We start from the raw sequence: 27,893 nt of genomic DNA, 5'->3' as shown, positions 1-27,893 counted from the left end.
CTGTCTCCCCATCTATTTCCCATGAGGTGATGGGACCAGATGCCATGATCTTAGTTTTCTGAATGTTAAGCTTTAAGCCAACTTTTTCACTCTCCTCTTTCACTTTCTTCAAGAGGCTTTTTAGTTCCTCTTCACTTTCTGCCATAAGGGTGGTGTCATCTGCATATCTGAAGTAATTGAGATTTCTCCTGGCAATCTTGATTCCAGCTTGTGCTTCTTCCAGCCCAGCGTTTCTCATGATGTACTCTGCATATAAGTTAAATAAGCAGGGTCGCTAAGTAGCATTTAACTCTTTGCAGCCCCACGGACAGTAGCCCACCAGGCTCCTGTGTCCATGGGATTTCCCAGCAAGAACACTAGAGTGTCCTGTTCTCCAGGGGATCTTCCCAAAATAGGAATCAAACCTGTGTCTTCTGCCTGACAGGTGGATTCTTTACTACTGATTGTCTTGGGGAGCCCAGGTCCTTATGTTACCCACCCTCTTATACCCTAGTTCTGATGACCCTCCACCCAGTTGAGAGAATCATCAGCACAGGAAGGGAGGCCTAAAAAGTCACTTGACTTCTGCTTCCACATTCTTGGATTTCTAAATCTGTAGTTCTGATATTTCCCCAAGTTTTAGAGGAATTGTTTCTGCTGTTTCACAAGGTCACTCCCTAAGGGAATTAGGTGCTAACGTTCTGAGGGGGTGCTCACGGATGGGGCTAATTTCTTGATAACACAGGACTGAGCCCAGGAGGGGACAGGTGTTGGCTCTGGTGGGCTTTGGGGCCAGCTGGGTTGCAATGAACAACCCTGGAAGGCTTGGCTCCATCCAGCTCAATGAGCCTAAGTCGCAGCTGGTAGGGGCTGGGGATTGTCTAGAACTGCAGGTGCATGGTGGCTGCAGCTACCATGGATGACCTTCGTGCCACTGGCACTGAGCAGAGAAGGGCAAGACAGAGCCGTGGGGGCAGGAGAGCCAAGGGGACATTTACTCCAGTGAGTACCGGGAGTAAACTGGGTGAGGCCCTCACCCCCCAGGGCCTCTGCTCCTCTGGCTTCAAAGTGATGAGGTTGGACCAGCACTTTCCTGCTCTGCTGTTGGTTGGCCTCGGGTCTCTGTGAAGCAGATGGTCCACACACAGTGCTGGGGCCAATTCAGGGACAATAAGACATGGAGAAGTTAGAATGGTTTGGCTGTTACCGCTGTGTCCAGCCTGTGGAAGTGCCGCATCTAGAAGCTGGTGGGCCCACGGCTCAGAGCCGGAGGACAGCAGGTGGGGCACTCCATGAATGTTGTGCCTCTCTTGAGTGTGTGTTCATTTGCTCACGTCCTTGTTTTGCGCCAGCCATGCAGAGTGGGGACAAGGTTCTGTACTGGGAAGGGGCAGACCGGTTACTGTTTCTGTGGCCTGGGACTGAAGTGAGTCAGGCTGTGAGCATTGGGGGGCGAGGGGAGGCAGGTACAGTGGCAGGAGTGGTGGGTGAAGTAGGCTGAGAAAGCTTCCTGGAGGAGATCGGACCAGAGCAGGCGGTGGAGGCTTTGGCCAGGTAAAGGGCTGTGGGTCTAGGGAGGCCAGAGTGGTCTGTTATAGGAAGGAGAGAGCTGGACTGCTTTACACATTTGTTCCTTTGTGGACCTGGGGTAGCTAGAGATCCATCTGGGAATGTGTTCTTGTTGGTTCTCTTAGAGGCTTGCAAGGGGAGACTGTGGGTGATACACCAGCCAGCCCAAAGCCAGCATCAGAGTCCTGAATTCTCAGGCCTTGCCACCTTACAGACGAGGGTGCTGAGACCTGGGGGGATGAGGAGGGCAGTAGATGAGGTCACACAGCAGTGGTGGCCTAGTGGGGGCTGGGCTTTAAAATCTGGTTAAGCTCCTCGGGGCTTCCCTGTAACTCACATGGTAAGGAATCCGCCAGCAATGCAGGATACCTGGGTTCAGTTACTGGGTCTGGATCTCTTGGAGGAGGGCATGGCAACCCACTCCAGTATTCTTGCCTGGAAAATCCTATGGACAGAAGAGCCTGGTGAGCTGTAGTCTATGGGGTTGCAAAGAGTCAGACACAACTGAGTGACTAACATATAATGTGCGTACACATACCTATCTATGCTCTTTGAGCCTTTCAGGATCACCCTGGATCACCCTCTCTGCTTTCTGGGCCTCATCTCTTCCTCATCTGCACCCCAAACTGTACTGGTCCCCATGGCTCATGCAGTCCCTTTCCCAGCACCACGTCTACTGCCCACTTCCACCTCTTGGCCTGCCCTGGCCTCTCTTATCTCTGGGACTCCCCTTCATCCTATGCTACCAGGTGTACCACTTCTGTAGTTGCCCCCCCACCCAACTTCGACCTCTCTCCCAGGGCTCACCTGATGCCAGGTATGGGGAAGCCCTTTCTAGACTGGGTGCCCAGCAGGCAGGCCCTGGGTCTTATTCATCTCTCTATGCCTGGGGCGCACATGGTGCCTTGTGAATGTACTGGACACACACGTGAATGTAACCATCTTGGCCATGTGCCCTGTGTCCCTGCTTTGTTCTTCCTCTGGCTTTGCCCTTCCCCAAGGGACAAGGGCTCAAAGTGATGCTCCTGATGGGAGCCTGGTCCCAGGAACTTGCCTCCCTCCTCCCAGCTGCTGGTCCCAAGGACTCTGGAATTCTTCAACCAGATGACTCTGAGGCCTGCCTGGGAACCTTGGGAGAGGGATCCCCAGTCCCAGTGTGGGCAATCCTAGGCCTGAGGCCTCATGAAGGCCTTCGTGCTGTGGGACAGAACTGGAGCCAGAATAGGGGGTATGGGGGTTCACAGGCTTTCCCTTGTCCCAGGCTCTGCTCACATCAGAGGCAGCCTGAATGAGTGGGCTTCTTTCTGAGTGGAGCTGCACGTGTTGGGGACCTGAGAGCCAGGATGAGGCTGGGAGGGGGTTTCAGGATGGCTGGGGACACATGGACAGAAAATGGTGTGGTCTGGAGCAGATGGCCCTTGACCTTCTGGTGAGCTGAATCTTTGCATTTAATCATTCTCATATCAATAGATATCAATAGGGTGCTTCCTAAGTGGCTCAGTGACTTCCCTCATGGCTCAGCCACTAAGGAGTCTGCCTGCAATGCAGGAGACCTGGGTTTGATTCCTGGGTTGGGAAGATCCCCTGGAGAAGGAAATGGCAACCCACTCCAGTATTCTTGCCTGGAAAGTCCCATGGACAGAGGAGCCTGACAGGCTACAGTTCATGGGATCGCAAAGACTCGGACATGACTGAGCAACTTCACTTCACTTTTAGGTGGCTCAGTGGTAAAGAATCTGCTTGCCAATATAGAAGACACAGGAGACTCCAGTTAGATCCCTGGGTCAGGAAAATCCCCTGGAGGAGGAAATGACAATCCGCTCCAGTATTCTTGCCTGGAGAATCCCATGGACAGAGGAGCCTGGTAGACTACAGTTCATGGGGTGGCAAAGAGTTGGACACAACTGAGCGACTGAGCACACACGCATGCACACATGCACATGTCAGTAGGTAGAATTCAATGAGCACCAGCTGTGGCCCAGATCCCATGTTGAGAGTTTTGAGGTCTTTTATGTTCAAATGTTCACAGTGGTTCTAGTGATGGGACCCACTGTTGCTCCCAACTTACAGGAAAAGAAACTGAGGCTCAGAGTAGCACAACAAGGATGCAAACCCCTGTCTGTGACTCTGACTCTGAACTTTGGGCCATGTCAGAGGGAGGCCTGCAGTGTGTGCACTTAGCACTGGGTGCTTCCAAGCCTACCACCTGCCCCCGGGTAGGAAGCCTGCAGCTTGCATGGTTACCTGCCCTGGCTCTGGGGGGCTGTTTGATTCCCAAGGGGACAGCTGGAGGAACTTGGAGGAGGGGGGCTCTGGCGAGGACTAAGGGGTGAGGGCCTGGTGTGGATCTGTGATGTGGGTCTGGCAGGGTGGGGTCTGAGAGTGCTCTACCTGTTTAGCGCATCTCACCTGGGAGTTCAGTCATTCAGTTGTGTGTGTCTGACCCTTTGAGACTCCTTGGACCATAGCACACCAGGCTTCCCTGTCCATCACCAACTCCTGGAGCTTACTCAAACTCCTATCCATTGAGTCAGTGATGCCATCCAAACATCTCATCCTCTGTCATCCTCTTCTCCTCCTGCCCTCAATCTTTCCCAACATCAGTGTTTTTTCTAATGAGTCAGTTCTTCTCATAGGTGGCCAAACTGTTGGAGCTTCAACTTCAGCATCAGTCTTTCCAATGAATATTCAGGACTGATTCCCTTTAGGATCGACTGGTTTGATCTCCTTGCAGTCCAAGGGACTCTCAAGAGTCTTTTCCAACACCACGGCTCAAAAGCATCAATTCTTCAGTGCTCAGCTTTCTTTATGGTCCAACTCTCACATCCATGCATGACTACTGGAAAAACCGTAGCCTTGACTAGACGGACCTTTGTTGACAAAGTAATGTCTCTGCTTTTTAATATGCTGTCTAGGTTCGTCACAACTTTTCTTCCAAGGAGCAAGTGTCTTTTAATTTCATGGCTGCAGTCACCATCTGCAGTGATTTTAGAGCCCAAGAAAATGAAGTCTGTCACTGTTTCCACTGTTTCCTCATCTATTTGCCCTGAAGGATGGGACCGGATGCCATGACCTTCATTGTTTTGAATGCTGAATTTCAAGCTGGCTTGAAACTTTCATCAAGAGGCTCTTTAGTTCCTCTTTGCTTTCTGCCACAAGAATGGTGTCATCTGTATATCTGAGCTTATCGATATTTCCTCCGGAAATCTTGATTCCAGCTTGTGCTTCATCCAGCCCAGGATTTCACGTGATGTACTCTGCCTATAAGTTAAATAAGCAGGGTGACAATAGACAGAAGTCAGCACTAAAATGAAGCAACCTGCCTTCCCCTCGGTGTGAGTTGGAATCTCAATATCAGGTTTTGAAATCCCTCTCTATGGGAACACCCCCTTGTACTCAGCTGGTAAAGGATCTGCCTGCAATGCAGGAGATGTGGGCTTGATCCCTGGGTTAGGAAGATCCCCTGGAGAAGGGAATAGCTACCCACTCCAGTATTCTGGTCTAGAGAATTCTATACAGTCCATGGGGTCGCAAAGAGTCAGACACGACTGAGCCACTTTCACTTTCATAGGATCCCAGTATTGTTGCTGCACCAAGGAAGACTTCATAGTAACAATAATATACTATTATTATTATATCATCATGATTCTCACCTTTAGAGTGGCCACTGGGTTAAATTAGCTCCACTTCTGGGTATACCCAGGCTGTACAGATGCTATTTCTCTGTGTTTCCTAGACATTAGGGCTATGTCTACAGCCTCTGCACTTCGGGAGCTCACTCCTGTTAGAGGCCAGAATTTATTTTTAATTTTAAATTTTATTTTTAAATTTAATTTAATTTTATAGATCAAGAAGAATGAGGGGCAAGGAAGTGGCAAGAGAGTGGCTTTTAGATGGAGATTTACATGTGTGAATCTCACTGTGGCTACTGCCTGGGACTGGGCAGTCAGTCTCTCAGAGCCTCAGCGTTCTCATCTGTTAAATAGGAATTCTTCCTGGAGGGGATGCTGTCAGGATTAAGTTGTGGCACATGATTGATATTTAATGGTAACTTAGTTGTGGTCATTCTCACTTTCTGGAACAGTTTCTTGGACTGTTAAAGGGAAACTGTCCTTAGAAATCCAGGCACCTTCTCACATACGGGTTTTCTACCCAGAGGGAGAGGCATGTGGGGAATAGAATAGGACGACTTCTGCCGCTCCCGCCCCCGGCCTGAGTCCTGCGTTCTTTTCACGAAGGAGATGGGGGCTTCCTCAGGCAGTGGCTGGAGGCCTTGTTGGAAAGCCTGCATTTCATCCGCGGGAATGAGAGTGGGAAGTAGCACCAAATTTGCCTGATAATCTTCCGATTGTGGGGATTGTTATTCGTTACGGCTCTTTTTTTCCCTCACAGAGGGAAAGAATGCTGGGCCAGCCAGAGTGCTGTCACGGCAGGCTGAGATTTATTGCCCTCTCTGTTTTCTGGGTTTCCTCCTGTCCTCAGCCAGCCTCGGAGAGGAGCGTGGGGCCCCAGAGCCGCCTGCAGCTGGCGGGGCTGGAAAGGATGGAGGCAACCCTCCTGGCTTCGGGGCCGGCGCAGCCCGGGTGTTTTGGACCGTCTTTTCCCCAAACTCTGTTTGACTATCCACCGAGCTCAGCTGGCCTGGCACTCGGAAGCAGCCATTGTGTCCTTGGTGACTCACTTGCCCCAAACTCCCCTGGAAATTCTGGATAAAGTGGGTTCCAGGGACATTTGCAGTTTTATTCCAGTGGTAAAGCATTTGGTGTTTGTTCATGGTTCCCTCAAATCGCTGGCTCCGCAGTGGAAAAGGTCTTCTGCTGGTCGGGCATGGGGCAGATAGCACTCCACACTCCCCTCCCTGACTCCCATCAACCCACAAACCAGGGGTTCCCTGAGGGCTGGCAGTGTCCCACTGACCATGTCCCGCACCCACGAGGCGTTCAGTGACCAGAACAAAGTCCAGAAAAAAGTCCAGGCACAGCCCAGTGAGCTCCAGGGCTCTTCCCATCCTCCTGGCTGGACCCCGGAGGAAGGACAAAGTGGATGAGGTTCTCAGGCAGACAGACATGGGGCAGGAAGAGCAGAATGTGAGAGGGGTTGCAGGGAGGGGGATGGTGGAGAAAACAGAGGGTGCAGGAGATCCAAGGAAGACCAGGACCCTGTGTCCTATCCCTGGAGTGTTTGCTGTCTTTTCTGTGCCACATCTCACCTGTGTTCCCACAACTTGGGAGGAGTGGGTGGCTGGAGCCTGCTCTGGGCTTCCTGCTGGCTTCTTCCTGGGAGCCTGCCTTGCTGGCCCTTTCTTCTCTCTCACTGGCTCAGGCCTGGTAGCCAGAAGGGCCTCTGAACCTTGGGTCGGTGCCCCTCTCAGAGTCTGAGCCTGTCCTGGTCATCTCTGCTTCAATTCCCCAGCTAGTCTAGGCACTGCTCTGGTGCAGGGCCATCAGCTCCTCCCTCCCTAACCCCCTGCATGATTCTTCTTTATTTCAGACCCCTTTTTGCTAAAATCAGGCCCTAGGGAGAGAAGAGGTTATGAGGTGACAATAGAGTTGGGTGGACCAGTGAGGGAACTGGGAAGGCAGCCATCTGCTATGTTGGCTCTGACAGGTAGAAAGTTCTTCCTTTTGATTTCCAGATGTCTGACTCCAAGAAGTACCCACATGTGACTCAGGCTTGGTCCTCTGAGGCCCTGATGGATGGACGGACCATCCATCACTTTACCCAAGCAGCTGTCAGCCAACAGTTTCTGGACAGGGTGGCACCCAGGATGATTTCCTTGTTCTTGGGGGTTTGGGGTAGACACAACCTCAGCTTCTTGGAAGCTTGGGATCTGCTTGTTTCATAAGCTGGGAACTTACAAGCTCTGGAGCTATCTTCCTGGGCCAGTGGAAGATAGAACCTTCTGATCAGATTTGGAAGCAGCTGGCAGAGCAGGGTTCCTCCCTCTGGTTGGGTCCAGTCAGGGCTCTCTTCACGATGCCCCATGACCTCACATAGAATAGGGCCTAGCCCCTGGACACCAACTTCCAGCCTTCCTTTGCATTGCATTTATTCTCTCCCTCCCGCCTCATTTCAATGACAGCCTCAGAAACTGAGGACACCCAGCTTGGGGCGGGGGGGGGGGGTGGTGGACAGTGGGAGCAGGGCAGCAAGTCCAAGACCACAGAGGCAGAGAGTGGGGAAGAGAAATCAGACCTCTGCTCTCTCGATTCCCAGCCTGGGGTGATTTCTTTCTTCCTTCCCATGATGACCTCACTTACTCCATTCCTCTGGGTTCTCATCTTGCCAGGTTGAGAGCTGACACCCTAAAACCCCTTGCTATCATCCTGGAGTGGTATGGGGAGGGGTAGGGCACTTCCCTGACCACACATCTATTGAAACAAGGCAGATACTTCCAGTTTCACCTTGGTTTCTCTTCTCACTGAGCTTCCTTTCTGATCTTCATCTCTCTTTTAATTTAGGTTTCCTGTTTGTCCCTCCAGCATCACTCCATCAGGTTTCAAGTTGGCAGAGTTAAACCCAGTTACTAGGTTGTTTGAAAATGCTGTAGGATGTGTGTGGCTGGAGCCCCGGCCCTCCTTCCTGCCAGTACTGAAGTCAGTGTGAATTTGGGGTGGCATCTTCTATGACCTTGCCGGCTGAGATGAGGTGTGGGGAGGGCACGTCTCAGGGGTTGGCAGATGACAGCTCCCGCCCTCCCCAGAGGCCTCCCTCTTGGGTCAGTCTGTCCTCCCTAAGCCCCTTCTTTTTGGGATGCTCCTGTTAAAACGTTCCATTTCTTGTATCAAGCAACTGTCTTGCAAACAGCCTTGTTGGTAATTCGTAGGAATGGCTGTTATTCTTGGAGACTGGCGCCTGTAAAGACCAGCCTAACACCGGCGACTGCTTTTTTTCTTTTTCAGCTTTCCTCATATTATTGTAGAAATTACAGAAAAATATTTGGCTCGTCTTATTCAACAATATATATGGCTGATTCCTTGTCATTGTGTTAATCCTAGAAAAATAAACCTCTTGGCATCTTGCAGATTTTCCCCGGGTGGAGAGGAACGTGGGCTCCCATGTGTATTGAAGGCTGTTTAATGTCTCTTTGTGCAGCGTTATGCCTAGGAAGATGCGGGTGTAATGAATTGCGGCTCTGTGTTACACTTTGTAAGTCTCTGTTGTGGCCTAGTGTCGGGGCATGCTGACACTGTACACAGTCCTCCGGGACTGGACACTGGGACAGCTGATGACCTGAAGGCTCACATTCATAGTAGGTTATGGGGGAATCAGACAAGGCCAGGAGCGCAGCTGGACTTAACTGGAGCAGGAAGAGAGGGGTCTGGCTTGTTATGCCAGAGACTCAGGGAAGTCAATGATAACAAGATCCCTTGGGGATGGTTCTCCTGTTCTGGAACATGCTATCAAGTGGTTTTTGCTGAAACCTAAGGCCATCTCTGGAGAAGGCAATGGCACCCTACTCCAGTACTCTTGCCTGGAAAATCCCATGGACAGAGGAGCCTGGTAGGCTGCGGTCCATGGGGTCGCTAAGAGTCAGACATGACTGAGCAACTTCACTTTCACTTTTCACTTTCATGCATTAGAGAAGGAAATGGCAACCCACTCCAGTGTTCTTGCCTGGAGAATCCCAGGGATGGGGAAGCCTGGTGGGCTGCCATCTATGGGGTTGCACAGAGTCAGACACGACTGAAGTGACTTAGCAGTAGTAGCAGCAAGGCCATCTCATATTCTTTCTTGGGAGCTACTAAGATAAGCAGGGTAGATGTGCATATGTCCATTTTATGGATGAGGAAACGGAGGCCTAGGCTGGCAGAATGACTTGGCAGAATGATGTAGGAACTTAGCGGTCAAGCAGAGACTTGAATGGGGGCCTCATGACTTTGAGGGTTGCTTTCCAAGCTGCTCACATGGCTGCCCTTTCACACTGCTTCCACTTATCTGTATAACTGACCATTCCTTCCTTAGTGTTTTGCCCCATTTTCTCTGTTCTTAGAGGCACCAGCGGGCTTCCCAGGTGGTGCTAGTGGTAAAGAACCCACCTGCCTATGCAGGAGACGTAAGAGATGCTGGTTTGATCCCTGGGTCAGGAGGATCCCCTGGAGGAGGGCATAGCAGCCCTCTCCAGTATTCTTGCCTAGAGAATCCCCTGGGTAGAGAAGCCTGGTGGGCTACAGTCCATGGGGTCGCACGGAGTCAGGCATGACTAAATGCATGACTTTGCACTAAATGCAGAGGTACCAGCAGACAGCTGTGTCCTGGTTCAGATGACTCTCCCAGCAGGAACTGTTCTCTTCTCAGTGTCTGTTCTGACGATGAATGAGCTCTTGTCTTCCTTACATGACAGGTGCCCACTATCTCCAGAGCCTGGGCCATCCCCAGCCATCCCCTGGACTTGGGGGGAACTTGGTCCTTCAAAGCCTGCAGCCCAGCCTTCCCCCAGTGTAGCCGGAAACATAACTCTTATTTCCTGGCTCCAGGCTCTGTCCCTTTGAAGGCAAAATTGCTGTTTTCCTCTTTGAGAATCATCTGAACCCAAGCTATATTTCAGTTTATTGACTTGGCTTGAACACAAAACCGCAGGTGGGGAAAATATAACCTACCCAGCTCACGGCCCGTTCCTTTGGGAAAATGGGGAGAGGAAAAACTGGTCTTTTCATGACCACTGTCCTCCTGCCATGAAGGAAGGTATTGCCAGGTCTGAAAGTTGAACCAGACTTTCCTTGAAGCCATTTGTGGCTCACAAAATTGCAAGAGTTTCCTTCAATTGGTTGTAATATTCCTTGGAATTTACAGTCTGGGATGTTCCCCAGAACACTGTTCTCTCTCAGGATCCCCACATGTGATCCCCACATTGTCCAGGGGAGTGGGTCCAATGAGAGATGAAGATGGGCACATTGGTCCTCTCCCCAGCTTCCTGTGGGACTGTGCTGGGGTCAGCACTGAGTGTTCTCAAGGCTCTGGGAGTTCTGAACTTGGCCTCCAACTCAGCCCATCATTCCCAAATTATTTTTGCTTTTGTAGCAGCAGGCAACTCTCATTCACTGAATTAGGATGAAGCTTGATTGTGGGGAAAGCGGAGCTCATGAATGCTTTGGGAACATCTATTTATTTTTAATCTATCTGTCATTTATATATTTATATCATTTATGTATGAATTCATCTTATATCTCAACCATGTTTCTTCTCTTTCTTTTTCTCTTTCTCTCTCCCTTCCTTCCTTCCATCCATCCACATCTCCATCTTTCAGAGCTGTTTCTGACCACCTGGCATGGATACACACTAGTTCATGGACTATGTGTGCTTAACAAGGTCTAGCATTTAAACAACTTCCAATATGTGACCTGCATTCTCTTACTTTTCAGGTCTCATTTTTCTGGAGCATTCATTCGAGCCCAGAAATGAGTTGGCCATGGAGTGCTTTGTAGTTAAGAGGCCATTTTGTCTTTTAGCAGCGCCTCACACATGGGTCTTCGCTGACACAGTCATTTCTCATTTGGTTTACGGATGCTTTCTTACTTCCTTCTGAATTATGAGCATGATTCCAAGGCCTTGGACTCACTCTTCAGTTTGATGACTATCAATTCCCCCAACACACGCCAAGCGTTAGTCATAATGCCCTGGCTATTTCGCCCAGAACCCAGCCTCCTCTTCCTCACTTTTGCACTTTTACACACGCTTTCCCCACTGCCTGGAGGGCCCTCATTCATCTGATTCACCTGGGGAGCTCCTTTTCCACCTTTCAAAACTCATTTGGGTCCCACCTTCAATGTGCTTTTTTTCCCTGCTCCCTCCAGGCAGTGTTAGGGCCACCTTTGTGTTCTTATAGCTCCTTACACAATTTATTTTTTTATTTGCAATCTCCTGGAGGGTAGGAAGTGGGTCTTGGGCACCTTTAACTCTCCCATCAAAAATCAACCTGTACAGACTAAAGGCAAGTCAGACCTATTGGAGACAGAGAAGATAACAGATTTCAGTAAAAATGTTATGCTAAAGTCCAAAACATGCCAAGCGCAGTTATGTCACCCTGGCTCACGATGTTACCCGGCATGTGTAGTGAACGTGAGCAGCTCATCTGTAGTTCCTGGGAAGCCTACAAGGCCAAGGTCTCTCTCTCTCTCTTTAGTTCTCATGGAATTTGCTGCCAGGGGATTGAGGATGTGCCTAGCAGGGATGTAGGTACTTCCAGATTATATCCAATCATTTAAATGAACAGCAAATGCACAAAGAGAAGCAATGTAAAATGTCCAGCCTCTGATGGTGAGAAAAGCCAAAGAAAAACCACAGAAGTAGCCCTCCCTTATCCCACACTCTCTTCTACACAGGTCAGCGCCTCTGCCCTAAATGGCTTTGAATGAGTTAGGGACCTAATGGAGGAAACAGATGGAGGTAACTGGGGAGAATTTAATGAAGTGACAATTGACAAAGTGTGAGATGGACAAGGCCCACGAAAGGGATGACGAAGTGCCATGGGGCAAGTAACAGTGGGGAGAATGGTGGAGGAAGGGGCCGCAGCTGAAAGTATAGACTGTCCTCTGCTCTGGTGCTAGCACCTTCCACTGGCCAAACCCAGATGGAAGCCAGAGGGCAAGGGAGCCCATTTTTTGCAGCCAGCTCCCAGGGCACAGAGGAGGTTGTAGGGGGGTCTGCAGGGGCAAACCCAACACCCAACACATGCTGGCTGCACCTGGGAAGCGCCCAAATGGCCGCCTGCATTTTGGTGCGTCCATCAGCCAACACGCAGGTGAACTCCCAAGGACCAGCTATGTCCCTGCATGGGTCTTTATGTAGAAGGCTTTGCTTTGTGTCCACGTGGGTTCACGTAGGGATCTGAGGAGTAGAGTCTTGCATAATCAGTAGAGGTCAGTAATTTCTCAGGAGGCCACGATGCCTGACCAGGTGGCAGAGTCTCTTTCAGTGCCTGCCCCCAGTAGATGAGGCTGGGGGCTTTGCCCTCAAGAGTCGGAAGGGGCAGAAGTGGTGGGAACAGACAGCCTGGCCTCGACGATGGAGGAGGCCAGGGATTCCGCTTGACAGAACACTTTGGCACACCTGTAGGTGTGTGTGAACCGCAGGAGAATGGGCTGTTCTCTACCTGGACAGAGAGAAGTCATGTGGTTTAGTCAAGGCATGGAAGCTTTGGGAACTGAGACTGAATTCTGTCTCTACCACTTAACTTTAGGGTAGTTGCTTAAGCTCTCTGAGCCTCAGTTTCCATGACTTTAAAATGGGGGTAATAATTCTGACTTTTAAAGCTTACTGTATATCAAGTATCGGAGCGGATCTGGCCACCTGACCTTATGCTTACTTTTGTCCACGGCCGCTCGGAAACATTTTTGCCCTGTGCTTCCCCCAGATGGATGACCTTGGAAGAAGCTAAGGCAGCTCAAAAGTTATGAAAATGTTGAGGCCCTAAAATGGACTTGTTTTTCACTTTCCCACAAGGCATACTTCCTAGGAAAAGTTGAGGAAAATTCGAAGCTCAGTTTACAGTCACAAGAACATGAAAAAGTTCTTCTGCCAGTATTTTTTTTTTTAAAAGATGGATGTTGTTTCTGGGAGAAGGAATGTTGTACAGTGGCTCAGGCAGGAGACGGTGAGTCAGATGTGCTGAGAGCCGGGCCAGGCTGGCCCCTCAGGCCCGCCGTGAGTCAGTTGCTGCCCACGAGGCCAGGCGGGCGGGGGGCCCAGTGGGCTGCAGAGTCAGGTGAGGCCTCATCCTCCTGGGACTGGCTCTGGTACCTCGAGGCATGCCTTCTTCCCTGGGTGCTGTCAGTCAGGGCCCGTGTGGGTAGTTTGCTGATGTGGTTGCGGCCCTTTTCCTTTTTTCCTGTCAAGTCTATCTGATGGCTCTCGATGAACCCCTCAACTTCCTGTCCTCCCTCCACCGTTTATCTCCAGGAATCTGTTAGTGGAGTGTTTGGTCTGGCCGAGGTGGAAGAGAATGTCCTCTTTGGGGGGCTTTAATATCCTTGGAGCCAGAGGACTGTCCCCTTTAGCTGCCCCAGAGGGACCCAGGCTACAGGAAATCAGGACGCAGGAAACCAGGCATTGAAGTCACAGGAGACAGAAAGCCTCCATGAGTGACAAGAGGGTGTGGGCAGCCTTGACCGGACGTTTATCCATGAAGGTGAGTCCAGCCAATGAATCCCAGAGAGCAGATTTTGAGGCAAGGAAAGCCAGCTGACCGAGAAGATGACAGGTTAGCGCCTCAAAGTAGCCTTCTTATTGGGGTCTGGATGCCAGGTTCTTTTATAGATCAGGGATGGGGAGGGGAGTGAGAAAGCAAAGTAAAGAGGCCATTGATTTGCAAACATCTCCTAGAATGGCAAGCCTCAGGCAGGGGATGTGTTAATTTCTTCCTTCCTGACATCTATAGGTGGACAGGGTTCTGAACAAAAGGCACTTTCATTTAACAGTCAGGCAGAGGGGCAGGGTCCTTTTAAGCAAGTCATTATATATGATTATAATAAAAGCAACAAAAAGCAAGTCAAAAACAGTGTCCAACATGGAGTCAGAATTGGCTTCTTCTCTGCAACAAGCCAAGACTGAAAAGCCCACTAAGAGATCTGATTCCAGACCAGACTCCAGCCCTTACTTTAAGAAAGGTTGACCTCTCTGATCCCATTTTCTCTCATCTGCCAAATAAAGGGGACAGTTCCTGTCTCAGAGGGGTTTGTGAGAATTAAATCAATATAGCTGATGTAAAAGTACATTGTGAACCATACATCAAAAATAAATATATGCTGTTACTACATGTTGTTAGGAGCTTCCCTGGGGGCTCAGTGGTAGAGAATCTGCCTGTCAAAGCAGGAGATATGGGTTCAATCTCTGAGTTGGGAAGATTCCCCAGAGAAGGGAACGTCAACCCACTCCAGTACTCTTGCTTGGAGAATCCCACAGACAGAGGAGCCTGACAGGCTACAGTCCATGGGATTGCAAAGAGTTGGACCTCACTTCGCAACTAGAACAACAGCAACATATTATTAGACAAGGAAGGAAAGGATCAGAAAGGTTAAAAGACTTGCCTGAGGTCACACAGTTAGTATAAGCAGGACCCAAACACCAGTTTCCTCTTTACGTTGTGTTTTAATTAGTTGGTTGTTTTCAACTCAGCTAGTGGGGTCCTTTGCAGATCAGCCAGGCCTCAGACTCTCTGGCTGGGGTGTTCCTGAGGGCTCATCACAGGCCGGGGGCACTGTGGTCCTGCAGTAGCTGCGCCCCCGGGGTGGATTTCAGCCATGAACGCTCCTGCCCTGACTCCTCTGTGGCACTTTGCCTGTCTGCTCCCTTGTCCCCAGCCGCGCTGTTCCTTTCCATCACAGAACATACCACGCTCTGCTGGGCTCGTTGGTTCTTGTCTGCTCCCCTCCTCAGCCTGTGAGCTCTAAGGGGGCTGGGCTAGGTCTTCCTTGTCTTGTCCTCCACCCTGCTGTGGGGTTACACCTGACTCAGGGCTTGGGCTGTAGGAGGTGCTGGGGTGGCTGGCTGAGTGGTGTGGAGGGCCTGCCCAGGTGAGGAGGGTGGCTTTTAGGGTGGAAGTCTGGGGTGGAGGTGGCAACCTTGTTTGGTGCAGAAATCATCTATTATTGTGCGTAGTTTATGCATTTTCCGGAAGGGTGTAGATGAGGGAGTGACTTCTTTCATGCCAGTGGGGTTATCTGGGTGGGTCAGGAGAGGCTGAGTTAACAGTCCCTATTCGCTGTGAAAATACATCCTCCCTGGAGATGAACTGATGACCAGCCCCTGGGTCATGTATGATCGCAGTCCCCATTGGGCAGAGCAGAAGCTGGCTCATCCTTGTCCTCAGGACCTTCAGAGGGAGAGAGGCAGCTGAGCTGGGGGGTCACAAGCTCTAACCCCACTCCTGTTTTGCAGAGGTCACCTCTTATGTACTGGGAGTTGAGGCTCCAGGTGACTGAAGGCAGAGATTCATGAAGCCATGAGTCAGAGAGAGATGAGACCAGTGTAAGAAAATTCTCAGAAAATTAGCACAGAGCCAGGGCTACAGTCCAGGTTCCTGGTTGTCCAGCTCAGATACTGTCTATGGTCTTTTCATTTCTCCAGCCGTTAGATCCTTGAGATTCCCCTCCTAGTAAGTCTGGGTTGAATGGATCGATGTCCAGGTGAATGGATGCATGAAGGGGCCTGCAGGTGACACAGGCTAGCAGTCAAGCAGGCTCAGATGTGGAGAGACAGAGCCATCCCCAAGGGCCACAGATGGAGATCCCTGTTTTCTATCTTCACACTGTTTTAGTTCAGTTCTAGGAACTAGGCAGGGGGTGGGAGCATGGAGCCAGGGAAGTAAGGTGGTTGGACTTGTGTTTGAGAAGTGTCACTTGCGTAGAGCAGGTGGCTGGAGCAGGACTGAGGAAGGGGTTCTTGTGGGAACATGGAGGAGGGGGCTGCAGCTGGGGTGCTTGCTCAAGCCCTATCTGGGTGCTGTTGGCCTGCTCCCCGGGTGGCGGGAGGCTCAGCCAGACTCGCCAGTGCTGGCCATCAGGGAGAGACTTCCTTGGCCTGGTTTCCAGGAGCAAGGCACAGCCAAGGCCAACATACTGTTACCAGCTGGGATCTTGGCATTGTTGTCCTCGGACCTCAAGGGGCTGTCAGCATTTCCCACAGCCTCCTTTCCTGCCTGGACAGAGCTTGGCCTGCAGTGACTGCTCCATTCTACCACGAGATGGTCCCCAGAGGGGATGGCGGTGGTCCTGGAACAGGATTTGGACATAGGGTGCAAGTGGTCAATGATATTCCCACTTTTACCTTTGATGGACCCCGGAAAGGCCTCCAGTCCTATTTCCTTACCTGTTAAACTCATGTTGACCTGGATTCGGTGACAGATACACATCCAGGCTGGCACCAGGATGGTAAAAAGGGCTGTCTCTGCCTTCGAAGAACTTTTGGTCTCATGGGACAGATTTAAAGAGGAACCTGGTTTCTATGATATGAGGCAGAATTGCCTGCGGGGTAGGAAGGTGGCATTATGGGTTCTCAGAGGAGATGACCACCTCTTCTCCTGCTAACCAAAGAAGACTTCACACAGCTGATGGCTTTGGAAGATGGTTTGATTGTGGCAGATAGGGGACCTGTGATTCAGGCAGAGGGTCCTGAATGAACAGAAGTCAGATTGGATGGTGTATGTGTGTGTGTGTGTGTGTGTGTGTTTAGCAGGGAGCGGGGATGAGGGGAGTGAATGAGATAGCATGGATGCCCTTTCAGCTCCCTGGTTCCAAGCTATCATTTCTAAAATAGCTGGAATTTATTGAGAGCTTCCTGGGGTAGAAGAACGTGTTCCACATTATCCCTGTAGATTCTCATAACCGCTCTATGAGGTATTCATAGCATTACCTCTGTTTTGCAGACAAGGAAACTGAGGTTCAATTAGCTTAACTTGCCCAAAATCCCCTGACTGCTAAATCTGCAAAACTTGGATTCTAACCCAGGTTGATGTGATCCAAGTCTATCTTCTTAACCACTCTGCTGAAAGTCCTCTGTAGTTTTAAAATGCTTTCTTCTTTTCTTCTTCCTATATCCAAGGACCTTTGAAAGCTCTTCCTTGCCAGGTTTCTAAGACGCCTGCCTTTGCTTTGCTCCACACACACTGTTCTTGGACTGCCTCTGTGACCACGCCCGCTCCCAGGTTTCTGCTCACCCTTGCGGCAAAACACATGGACATGACAAAGAAAGAAATCAAAGGGACACATGTCTCTGCATTGCGTTTTGGCTGGAGGTTCAGTTCCTGCAGGATGGCTGGGCCCTGGGCTTCTCTGCCAGCTCCCTAGCCTTCAGCTAAGTTGGAAATCCATTCAGCACTCTAAAGATCATTGTACACAGATGGGTTCAAGATGCCACTTCCGTCAGTCGTGTTCCAGTCATTTCTATGGTTCCCATCCTGACCCAAGCACACACTGTGTGCTCGGTTGATAAGTGCTGGATGAATGAACGATGGTGTACCTTGACCGTCCACAATCGCTGCCTTTGGCACTGTTACTGTAATGGAAATAGAGAAGTATTTCTGTTTGCTTTCTGCACAGTGGGTTCTAAGTATTTGATAGGGCTCAGATTTCCTAGAACAGCTGGGGACTCCCTAAGGCAAGACTCTTTCAATCATGAAGTTTAATTAATCATTGAATCCATCTAACCGATATTTATTGGCACGTACCATGTGCCCTTCCTTCTCTTTAGAGATAGCAGATAGAGAGATGGACAAAAATCACATCCCTGCCCTCATGGAGCTTACATTCCAGGAAGGTTAAGACCAACTGAGGAGCTCTCAGCCTAGGAATTGAACATGCATCTCTTAAGTCTCCTGCATTGGCCAGTGGATTCTTTACCACTAGCGCTACCTGGGAAGACCTTTGAGGAGCTCCATGGACCCAAACACGTCTGCTGGCTGAAGTGGCCTTCTATAATGGATGCTTTAGAAAATATTTAAAGCTCTGTTGTACTCATAACCTTTCAGCTATCGGGTTACTGCTCCATTTTTAGGGAGAACATTTCCCCAGCTATGAAATCAGCAAAACTCTGAAGGGAGATGTATTCAGAAATACCCACCTAACATCTGTGATTCAGACCACTTGTTTCATGTAAAACGGGGATTCCTGCTGAAGATTCCAAGTGGGTTAGATTTGGCATCAATTGAAGTACAAGCTGGAGTTGAAACCTCAATACCGCAAGGCCTGAGCAGGGGAAAGTCATTAGCATATTCATGACTCCCCTGTCTTCTGTTTCTAGGCCTATTGTCAAAGTGAATGGTTTTTCACTTTCATGAAACCTACCTTGTCGAGTGTTCCTGCTGCAAAGTGTGTCTGAAATCCGAACAAATCCTCAGGATTCTTCCATACTGATGTCTTCAGAAAAGGTAGGCATTCTTTTTTTTTTTTTTTTTTCATTTATTTTTATTAGTTGGAGGCTAATTACTTCACAACATTGCAGTGGGTTTTGTCATACATTGACATGAATCAGCCATGGAGTTACATGTATTCCCCATCCCGATCCCCCCTCCCACCTCCCTCTCCACCCGATTCTTAAAATGGGGAAAAGACTGCCAGACACAGAAATCCCAGTTCAAGCATCTGCTCATTGATCTGCCCCTACTTTTCACAACTGCCAGCACTGGGTCCTTCATCATGAAGTCCAGAGGCATGACTGTGAAATTAAGATTCTGCTTTTCAAGCGTGGCATGGGTAAACTTCCTCCTGATGTAAAGCCATTACGTTTTTAATTTAATTATGCCCCCTCCCTGCCCCAGGCAGCTAATAGGGAGAATGGTGTCCAAGTTTCCCTCTGGTTTGGTTGGTTTTGCGCGCTGGAGGTGTGAACTGCTTTGGGTCACGGTAGCAGTGAAGGGTCCAAACAGCTCAATGTGTTCCACTCCTTGATTTGAGCAGTGAAATATTTCATGAAGCTTAATATTTAACATGAGGGATACTTTAAAAAAAAAAAGAATAAGTTAATCCCCTCCTCTCCTCTTGTTTTACTGGTTTGATTTTGCCTGTGAATTGCATGTGTCCACCCAGGCGCTGGGTAGCTAGCTTGCTCAGAGTAGGGTCTCCATTCCCACCCCCTTGGCTGTTGGCTGAAAGTGTATCTGGCCTTACTGTTCTTTTGTTGAGTAGGGCTCCAACATTTTGCAGCTGATATGTTTGGAGTAAAAATGTTTACAGGCCCAGAGGAACTGTAGTAACATTGCAAATGCTTTTTATTAAGGCTAAAAATGGGGTTGAATTATAACTGTGTGAATAAAAGAGTGTGAGAGTCTTTTATCATTATGGTCTGAAGAACTCAGATCTGTCTGTTTTGCTGTCTAAGTGACCAGAAGCAGGAGTTTAGATACTAACTAAGGAAATTGGTGATGTTAATACAATTTGATGTTTATTGAGCATCAGAGCCATACAATAGATTCAGAAGACATTCTTTGGGAGTTTTGAGAAGATGATAATTATTCATCAGGAGACTCAGAAGACTTCCTGGAGGAAGCTTCCAATGAGTCTGGAGGATGAGTGAAAGCTCAGCCATCAGCCAGGAGAAGTGGTTGTGATGGAGGAAGAAAACTCCTGGCAGAATGACAAGGGAGGAAGGCCTGGTGTGACTATAGCGCAGAGTAAATGATGGAGAGCAGGCAGGACATAGGTTGAAAAAGTGGGTTGAGCGGAGACTGTAGAAAGATTTACGAATGAACGTATATGACATTTGTCATGATCACGGAGAGCCTTTAGAATTTTATATGAGTCTTTGCTTGGAAGGGACAATCTGTTAGTCATCTCTAGATGCTGTTGCCCTGCAGCTTAGCTGTCTGTTGGAATCAGTAGAACAAAGTGCACATCAGACCTGTCAGACTCAGCATTAAGGGTCCCTGCTGGGACTCATGTTGAGCCCACTTTGTCTAAGTCTGCAGTGAAGACAATATCTGAATGGCGTTCTTCAATGAATGACTTTGGGCAAGCTCCCCAAAGGATGAGATAATCAAACCAAGCCAGTCCCATGGATGGAATGGATTCAGTCATTCAGTGATGACATTACATCTTTGTAGTTTCCTATGATGTGCAGGTAGAGCGTGTAACACAGAGGTGGCTGCAAACCCACCCAGCCTAGGGGGTGTGGACACTGAGTCTCAGCCTTGCCACATTCTGGAGGGTAAGTCTGCCACATCTCTGGCTGGAATTGTTCCCTGACTCCGTATGCTTATCTCTGGGTCTTCTCTAGTGTCTTGTTGTTCCATGGTGGTTGGGTAAATGCAGGAAGTGACAGAAAGGCTTGTAGGACAAACAGGCAGATGTGCTGGCCGTCTAGAGACTCACAGGAGAGCCTCTCAGCTTCAGCTGTCCTAAGGACTCCCAGAGACCATGCAGTGGCCCCAGGGGCATGCCTCCTCCTCTGCCAGTAATGGAAAAGCTGACCGTGCTCCTGGCTCCAGCACCGTTGGGAGGCTGATTAGTGTGAGACTAAGTCAGTGGGCTGCCACCCCGTTGCTTCCAGGCCATAAAAACTCTGCAGCCTCGTTATTTGCATTCCCACATCAACAGCAGTTATATTACTGCTGTTATATGTATACGGTTTATCTTATGGATTCCAGGCCCAGATCTGACTGTGCTACTCAGGGAAGGGGAAGCTAGGGATGGTTGGGGTATGATATTCAAAGTGGTGCTGGTTCCAACCTGGGTTTAGTTTAGTTAAGCTGTGAGACGTATGGTGATTAAATCAGAAACAGTCCATAGTATGTGTACTATTTGTATGGGAAAAATGCCTGTGTGGGATTTTTATGCTCTAACCTAAAATGAGTACGTCAAGGCTGTATATTGTCACCCTGCTTATTTAACTTACATGCAGGGTACATCATGAGAAATGCTGGGCTGGATGAAGCACAAGCTGGAATCAATATTGCCAGGAGAAACATCAATAACCTCGGATATGCAGATGACACCACCCTTACGGCAGAAAGTGAAGAAGAACTAAAGAGCCTTTTGATGAAAGTGAAAGAAGAGAGTGAAAAAGTTGGCTTAAAGCTCAACATTCAGAAAACTAAGATCATGGCATTCGGTCCCATCACTTCATGGCAAATAGATGGGGAAACAGTTATATGTGGGAAAACAGTGGAAATAGTGACAGACTCTATTTTTGGGGGCTCCAAAATCACTGCAGATGGTGACTGCAGCCATGAAATTAAAAGACACTTACTCCTTGGAAGGAAAGTTATGACCAACCTAGACAGCATATTAAAAAGCAAAGACATTACTTTGCTAACAAAGGTCCGTCTAGTCAAGGCTATGGTTTTTTCAGTGGTCATGTATGGATGTAAGAGTTGGACTGTGAAGAAAGCTGAGTGCTGAAGAATTGATGCTTTTGAACTGTGGTGTTGGAGAAGACTCTTGAGAGTCCCTCGGACTGCAAGGAGATCCAACCAGTCCATCCTGAAGGAGATCAGTCCTGGGTGTTCATTGGAAGGATTGATGTTGAAGCTGAAACTCCAATACTTTGGCCACCTGATGCAAAGAGCTGACTCGTTTGAAAAGACCCCATGCTGGGAAAGATTGAAGACAGGAGGAGAAGGGGACGACAGAGGATGAGATGGTTGGATGACATCACCAACTCAATGGACATGAGTTTGAGTAAACTCCGGGAGTTGGTGATGGACAGGGAGGCCTGGCATGCTGCGGCCGATGGGGTCGCAAAGAGTCGGACACGACTGAGCGACTGAACTGAACTGAACCTACTTGTAACAGAGAGATGGCTGTTCGCTTCGTGATACCATTAACCGTGATGTAGTGGAAAGGTTACTAGAGTAGGGGTCCAAACTCTCAGCTTCCCATCTCTCTGTCACTTACTTACTCCATGACCTTGGATGCCTCTTGTCCCAATGGGTTTCTGTTTTCACACTGTAGAATGAGGTAGTTGGATGGGATGAGCTTTGAGGTCCCCCTCACCTTTGGGAAGTGACAACACGGAACTTTCTTAGATAAACTCAGAAAAGGCAGGAGGACATCTCAGAAAATGGATATAAAATGTCTCGATGGAAAACTCTCCTATACAAACCTCAAGATTAAATGTTGGCCCGACCAGGTTTTGGGTGGGCTGAAGGTCAGTGAATCAGAACCAGAAAACTAACTGTGTCTTGGGAATTCTTGCTTGTCAGGATCTAGGACCCACTTGAGTCCCGTTAGTCTGGCCCAAAGATGAGAAGAGATCAGAGAGGCTGAGGGACAGGCTTTCTAGGACAACCATCAGTTCTTTAAGGAGCACATGCTATGTGACCTGCTCGCTGGTAGACAGCTGAAGGTGGACCTGACCTCATGGGGTGTGGACAAGTTGTAGTGGCCCATGACGAGGCTCTGGTGGCCAGGGTGTGTGGTAAGGGACTTTGCAGTCTGGGGAGCGGCATCTCCACCGGCTCTGGTGTGTGTTTCATGGCACCTGTGAGGGTTGCTCCCTGTCTGAATGTCAGAGGGCCCTTCTGCAGCCATGGTGACCGACCATCCCCATTTGCTCGGGAATAAGGGTTTTCCTGGGCTTCCCAAGTGGTGCTAGTGGTAAAAAACCCACCTGCTAATGCAGGAGATGTTAACAGTTTGATCCCTGGGTCAGGAAGATCCCTGGAGGAGGGCATGGCAACCCACTCCAATATTCTTGCCTGAAGAATCCCACGGACAGGGCAGCCTGGTGGGCTACAGTCCATGGGGTCGCAAAGAGTCCAATACGACTGAAGTGACTCAGCACACATGCAAGGGTTTCCTTGGGATGTGAGATTTTCAGTGTCAAAACCAGAGAGTTCCCGGCAAACTGGGATGGCTGGTCACCTTACCTGCCACTGATTTGGCTTACAAGGAGCTGTGATTAATGGGCCTGTGGTAGCATTCATTTCATCCATGATCTCCCCCAGGGCTTATTAATCAGTGGGAAAGAAGCCAGAAACCATACTGGTGTGGGTTTCTGGGTTCTTGACTCAAAGGCAATCCCTGTGGCAAATGCCTGTAAATAAACAGACTCTCAGTTTCCTGCTCCAGCTGGTAGTGACCTTGAAGCGTGGTTGATGGTGTGAAGCTAAGTGGCCCTCGCATCTCCAGAAGTGTTTCATTGTCTCACATGGAGTGGGAGCTGGGCTCTGGTTGCCACAGGGGGACAATACCTGTGCTGCTGTTAAGTACAGTGACTTCCTGTATCTTGGCCCATTAACGACCAAACATCCCTGAATCAACTGCCTATCAAAGACCATGCCAGGATCGGGACAGAATTGGGGTGCTGCCCTGAGTAAGATCTGGAGGAAACTGGGTTCAGAACGCTGACGTGTAGGAGATGTCTTCTGCAGTCAGGGAACACATGAGGCTAGAGGGAGCTGGGGTGGGGTCTGCTCTCTCCCACCCCTCTCACCTCCCATTTGATGTTTTCTCTTCTTCTTTATTTTTGTTCAAGGTGCATTTACTGGGGACCCACTGTGAGCCAGGTGTAACAGGAAGAGAATGATTAATTTAAGGAAATAGGGCTTGTTTTCCTCAATTAAACAGGAAGCCCGCAGGTAGAGTCCAGGGCCGCTGCAGGGGTGCTGATACCCTCAGTGTTCCAGGCGCTTTCCCCACCTGCACAGAACGTGGCTTTCATCCTCATGGTTCTTTCACAGTTAGAGAGTAGCGGCTGCAACCTGGCCTCCCGTCACATCACAGGCAGGAAGAAGCCTAAGGAAGCTTGTTTGAGATACAGGTAGCTCTTCTCAGGAAAGGAAAATTCATCCACGGAGGGCAAATGGCCTCCACTGGGATCTCCTGGTCAGAACTATACCCCGTGGCCCCGGAGCCATAGGGAGTGCTGGGAAGGCAGGTTTTGAGCTGGCCATCTCCCTCTGCTGACCACCACTGAGTTTCTTAGTTAAGGAAGAGTGGATAATGGATATCCAGCACATAGTGGGGCCTGCCACGCCAGGCTGGCTAGGCTATGCTGAAGGTGTGAGAGGAGGGAAGTTAAATGGTCACAGAGGCTGAGTTTCAGGGGCCTTGATTCTGGGGTTGTGTGTGTGTGTATGTGTGTGTGTGTGTGCACTCATATGCACATGCCTGTGTGTATATGTACAACTCTTGCCTTCTCAGAGCTCACATTTGATTGCAGGTTGTCTCGCTCTGGGAAACTGCCTTTGCCCAGTTGCAACCCACTCTCCTTTCCGACTTCTGGACCCCACGTTGACCCCAAGTCTCACTGCACGTGGCTGTCATAATGCACCTCTCACCTCTTGCTCTGGGACTAGTGTCCTGCCCCTCCTATCCATCCTGCTAACGATCTAGCGCCACGGGGCAGACTTGAGCTCTACCCCAGATATGGAGGTGCTGCCCCACCTGTTGGCTGTGTCTGCTCACTGTCACACTCATGCACTCACACGCACTCATTCATTCATTCTTTTTTTTTTTTTAAAAAAACTTCTTTCCCCTCCTCCCTTTTTGACCACATCTTGCAGCATGTGGAACTTCGCCACTTGGGGATCAAACCTGTGCCCCCTGCAGTGGAAGCGTGAAGTCTCAAGCACTGGACCACCAAGGAAGTCTGTTTTATTTTTTCTCATTCATTTATTCTTGAGAGCTGGGCTCTGAGCAGGTTTGGGGAAAGAGGGGAATCAAGAGTCAGGCTGACACGATCCTTTGCCCTCCAGGGCCTCCTAGTCCAAGCTGACTTTGCCCGGACCTAAGTTAGTGTTCCCACAGGATCTGGTCAGGCGTACAGCTCTGGTCTGGTCAGGGAAGGATGAGACAGTGCAGCAGTTTGGGCACAGAACTTCGAGGAGGATTCAGGCATTCTTAGCCACTGGGAGCAAACCAGCTACTCAGAGTAAAGAGCAGGTCATAATAGGAGTCCAGGGCAGGTCAGATGGGCCCCAGAGGGCTGGAATAACCTTTTCTTGTTCCAACCAGGGATAAGGGAAGAAGCCATCAGTCTAACGTTGAAGACAGCTTATTTTGCTTATTGAAACAGGTGATCATGGCCCAGCACACAGAAGGCACTCGTAGCTCAGGAAGTGTAAACTCACCCCAACCAAGCGAGGAAATGCTTCTTTCCTCCCTCCCAAACTCTGATCGATGAGTCAGGGCCCACTCGAATAAGCCGTTCTCTATGAAGCTTCTTTTCCCACCACAGGTAGAATGAATCTCTTCCTTTTCTGTGTTTTCACTGCATTTCTGAAAATGATACCTTTATTATAACTATTTGTCTTCTGTAACAATTGGGTTTGCTTGCTGATATGTCCTCCCACTAGCAAGACTCCTTGAGGTCAAAGCTGTGTCTTTCTCACCCCTGGATCCGTAGGGCCTAGCTTGGGTTGGGCCTAGCAGAGGTGCTCAGTGAAAGATGTGGCCTCTGGCAAAATGTCTTATGACTGTCAGAGCCTGTCAACTGTCCTTTCACCTGCAGCTCCGGGGCTGCACTGGAGCTGGCAGCTACCCTGACCACTTCCCTACTGATGGCTCAGAGCCTGGACAGGCCTTCACCCTGGACAGGCCTTCACCCCAGTGCAAGGCTCTGAATTGCTCACAGCCCTGCCCCCAGCCAGGCCATTAGCAGATGCCCCTGGGGGCGGAGGACCAGGAGCCCAGCTCCAGAGGCCTGGAGGCCCCATTACTGTGCAGGGATGTGTTTACCCAGCCTCCATAACCCGCATGTGCTGCTCCCACTGCCCTCTGCATGAACCTGGCACAGTATTTTAGTGTGTCCTGTAGAATAACATTGAGAGAACGAACAAATCAGTGGCAGAACCTTCTGAGATTTGCCTAATTGCAACTCAAATTGTTCCCATATTGGAAATTACATGGCTAAGATGCCTTTTGGGGAACTGAATATTAGGAGCCCAGGAAGGTCGGCCAACAATGAGTTGCTGATTTTTTTTTTTCCCCTCCATGAACTCTTACCGAGACATTTTCCTGCAATGAAACATGTATAGGTTGACTCAAAACAGATTTCACAATCGCTTTATCCAATTTTGGACGACTTAATTCGGCAATTCACCTAACCCTCTTTAATCAGCCTCACGTCCAGGGGCAGTTGTGGTCTCAGATACGCTGACGTAGATGTCACTCAGTGAAGTCCCCTGAGTGCAGAGGCTGTGGTCAGGACCTGCTGTGGCTCTGGGGTCTGGAGCTGTGGTTAGGACTCTTGGGGGCCCTGGATCTCTGTGAGGGTTCCAGCAAAGCCGGAACCCTGTGATTCAGATTCCTGGGTGTGCAAGTGCCTTGTGCCCCATGCAGGGTCACGTCCAGGGACAGTGGAAGTAAAAGTGATTGTGCGCTGATTGTTTCAGTTTTGACACTGTGGGGAAGAGTGTGGAGGTCTTGGAATTTTTGACTCTGACATTAAATACAAATGTATTGGCTGTGTGCCTAGCTCCGAGTCCTTAGGGAAGTAATTTCCTTTCCTTCCCTCTCTCTTCGGCACTGGGGGAACTATGTCCTTGGAATGAGATGGGGAAATAGGTCCAGTTGGTGGCATCTACACTGTCACCTCCCAGGGATTGAGGAAGATGCAGGGTCTCTCCTAGACTCCCAGCTGTCTGACGCTTTGGTTTGCAAGCCCTTAGTTGTTGATTCATCCTCATCCTGAGAGGAGCTCTGGGTTAAGATGACCTGAGTTTTCCTGGGGGCTCAGCTGAGGGCTGGAGCCTCAAGTGGCTCGTCCAGGGTCGTTCAGGGAGTTATTGGCAGAGCCAGGTTGGAGCCAGTCTCCGACTCCCAATCCCGGAGTGTATTTGGTTTTGTGTTTTATTAGTGAATCTGCCTCTCCTTTGTTGTTGCTGTTCAGTAGCTCAGTCATGTCCGACTCTTTGCAACTCCATGGACTGCAGTACACCAGGATTCCCTGTCCTTCACTGTCACCGAGAGTTTGCTCAAGCTCATTGTGTTGGTGATGCCATCTAACCATTTCGTCCTCTGCCGCTCTCTTCTCCTCTTGCCCTCAATCTTTCCCAACATCAGGGTCTTTTCCAATGAGTCGACTCACTGTCCTAGTCTAGTTCTAGCTGCCGTCATCTCTCCCTTGAACGTTTCTGCAGTTCACGGATCCCCTTGATGCCACTCCAGAGCCTTATCCGATCCACTGTCTCCAGGCAGCCAGACTGCTCTTTATCAAAATGGATCGGATTGTGGGATCTCACTGGGCATGTCTCCTTGTTGGCTTCACTTTGCACCAGGACAGGATCTGCAATCCTTTTGGGGCCTCGGAGGCACTGTGCATCCCATCTGCCTCCTCCTCGACCTCACCCTTGTCTACTTGCCCTCTGCTCATCTCTCGTCCTGCCGGGGCTCGGTGCCCTGCCAAGGCTTTTGCAGGACTCCTCTTTCTCCCACACCAGCCCTACCTACCTTCCATGTCAGGTTAGGTACGTTTCTTCAGGGTGCTTCCATGATCCTCCAGTCTACAGTGGCCTCTCCCTGCCCTGCCCTCTTCCACAGAGGCCTGTTCTTTTCTCTGGAAGTCCTCATCGAGGTAATTCCTATGGCTTCCTGGCTTGAAACTTGTCTGCCCCACTAGCGTGTAAGCTCCCCGAGGGCAGGGACTGGGTCTGTCTTGCTCACCAGCCTGTGCTCAGTGCTCAGCGCAGTGTCTGATGCACAGGGGTGTTTGCTGACTGTTGAAGGATGGACTAGAGGGTCCCTGTCCTGCTCCTTATCTGTGATCATGCTTTTCTCCCCTCCTCTCCCAGGATTTTGTGGGCGGGGGAAGGATGAGCCAAAGAATGAGAGCAGGGGCTCCAGAGACAATGCTCATAAGTGCCTGGCCCCTGCTCTGCAGGTAAAGCCTGGGGATCTGGCCCACACTGGCCCCTGAAGACCCCTCTGGTGCTCTGGGATGAAGCTGGCAGCCAGGGACTGTCACTCCAAACC

Source organism: Cervus elaphus, chromosome 11, assembly GCF_910594005.1.
Source record: "Cervus elaphus chromosome 11, mCerEla1.1, whole genome shotgun sequence".
NCBI classification, from domain to species: Eukaryota; Metazoa; Chordata; class Mammalia; order Artiodactyla; family Cervidae; genus Cervus; species Cervus elaphus.
Note: the sequence above shows the minus strand (reverse complement) of the source record.